We start from the raw sequence: 2,772 nt of genomic DNA on the forward strand, positions 1-2,772 counted from the left end.
TATATATATATATATATATATATATATATATATATATTTTTAATGTGACAAGAAAATTATGAAAAGGCAATTTTAATGATATTGGTTGCACCCTCCAACCCAAAACCTTTAACAACAGTGATGACAACAACATTTCTGCTCCAAAGTTAGCTCAAACAATGTGGGGGAAGCAAAATAGTTTATGGGCATTTTCGAGAACAATAATGAACTAAATTATCGAGCAAATAATCACTCTTGAAAATTTCGACGATGATCATCGATTATATGACAGTTGCTAATTCTAAATTGAAATCAATCTATTGGTGATTAAGACAAAAGTATCAACTTTGATATTGTTGGTGATCACTAGCACATCTTAGTCAATATATACTAACAGCAATATTGTTAGTAATTTTATTAATAATCACATATAAGAATATGTCAACAATATCAATCACAAATTTAGAAATCTGTCATGTTTTTATAGTTATTGCCATGGTTACTTTTAAGCGTCTTGTACCTAGTTGTGTGTGTTTTCTATCATGGATAACTTGTTTATTATGTGAAGTTGATCATATGTACATGTTATCGTTTCTTGCAATAATAAGAGGAGCCGATTTATACTGTGATGTCCATGGATTTACCTTTGTCCGTGGACTTTGGCCTAGGCTTCAAGTTGGTAGACATTCCATATAAAAATAGGGTAGATCTCTTTTGTTAATAAAGAAAAAATTGAGAACATTTTAAGGAGAGAGACAATAAAAAGGATGAATCTCAATATTTTTTTTATCAATCATGGTAATGTTTTCATTAATAAAAATCGATCCTTTCGTATAGTTCTAATTAAGAAAATTCTCGGATACCATCTTTAAGTTATGGACAACTAGAGAATTAAATGAACTTTAATAATTTGTTTATTCAAAACATACTCACTTTTAAGTCATTAAGTTTGGATGAGTCAAGTAGAGGTCCACATTTACATTCTTGAATTATAAGCTAATTGAAGAAAAGCTCGAAATCTGAATTAAAATAATGACGAGTTACGTTTTAAGAAAGTATAGGGAGCATTTATCCTTCTTCTTTTTTTTTTTTTTTTTTAACGGGGTGTCCCAGTTTGCGCCATACTATATCCTTATCCCTGAACTTCCGGCCCCTCAGCAGCTCAGGGAGATAAATCGCGGGATGTGCCCTTCACTGCCTTACAGCAACTTGCCTTCCAAGATAAATCTTGCCTTTCAAGTTGTGCCTTCCAGGAATCGAACTCCCCACGCTTGGTTCCAGAGCCCCCCAATGTGATTGTTCCGCCAACTTGGATGTGCCCCGGGGGGTAGGGAGCATTTATCTTTCCCTACAGAGAGAGGTGATGCTATAGTTGAAATTTTATAGAAGAGAAAAAAGGAGAAAGTACCGCAAACATTGATAACCCTCACATTAGTGGTATTTTAATCGATTTTCCTAGTGGCAAAACTCAAGTTCGTTGTTCCTATTATGTTAGGATATGCATTCAAAATTTACTACAGTAAAATTACAATTGTTGTAAGGTAACCAAACAATTTTTTAGACCTATCGAATTTACGATGTTTCCTTAAAATAATTGTGCTCCCTCTAGTGTCAAAAAACTTGAGAAATTGTCTCTTGAGATAAAAACGAGTTTCTTTCTAATATACAGTCTCGTAATCTTGTTTGAAAGTGATTTTATGGGAGCAACTAGCAAACTACTTCCTTCTTCCGATCAGTGTAACATCCTTAAACTTTTGAACTTCAAAATCTTTTTCTATATTTGTTCTTGTCCAAAGACAACGTGCAACAAACTTAGATACCCATAAATCATGATTCCAAGACCCTTTTTCAACAAGCTCAATTCCCTCAATCCCAAATTTCAAACCCTGCTTCAATCTAAATTCTTTCCACCCCGATGCATTGCCTTTATCTCGATTTTCTAGAGACATTTGTTCATTATCTTACTATCAGCATGATAACTAATCAAATGAAGCAGTTAAAAAAAAAAAAGAGATTGTCGTTGGTGTAGTTTCCTATTAAATAAAAGAGTAAGTACAGCGAGAACGAATTTTAAGTTACTCAAACTCCACTTAATATGATAATAAGTCAAAAAATATTGTACAAATTCGAATCATTTATCCTATTTTAAAAATTTTATTAATTTGTGCAATACATTTAGTATTGATTAGACCAATCGTTTTTGTTTATTACTTAGAAGTTATGTTTTCACAGATTGACTCATTATTCATGTAAGTATCATTGCATCATGCTTGACATTCTAGGTAATAAAATAGGGAAATGCAAGTCCCATTTTTGGCGGGGAGGCAAGTAAACTACAAGCTCACCAATTCTTTATTTATTATTATTATTATTATTATTTTTTAATGTGGCGGTAGCGTGTCACAATCAGTTGGTTAATCACTCGAGAATTTTTGAGTTTACACGTTTTATGGTGGTACATAATGGATTTGGACATCCAAATTAGATAATTATTTTAATTATAAGCATTTAGAGCTTGTTTGATTTAAACTTTAAACCAATTAAAATCAATTTTTTTATCGTTATTTCACTATTCCAGTTGTCATTTTTTAATTCTTCTTTCACAGATAGACCTACTTTCTCTCAAACGGTCAAAAAATAAATTATCAAAATCCCTACCAATCAAGCACTTAGGCCTCGTTTGGAAGTGATTTTGAAAATTGATTTTTTAATCATTAGAAGAAAAGTGGGGGTCATCTGTGAGAGAAGAAGTCAAACTTTACGGCTGAAATAATGAAATAACGATAAAAAAAA

This window comes from Olea europaea, chromosome 16, assembly GCF_002742605.1.
Source record: "Olea europaea var. sylvestris chromosome 16, O_europaea_v1, whole genome shotgun sequence".
Lineage (NCBI taxonomy): Eukaryota > Viridiplantae > Streptophyta > Magnoliopsida > Lamiales > Oleaceae > Olea > Olea europaea.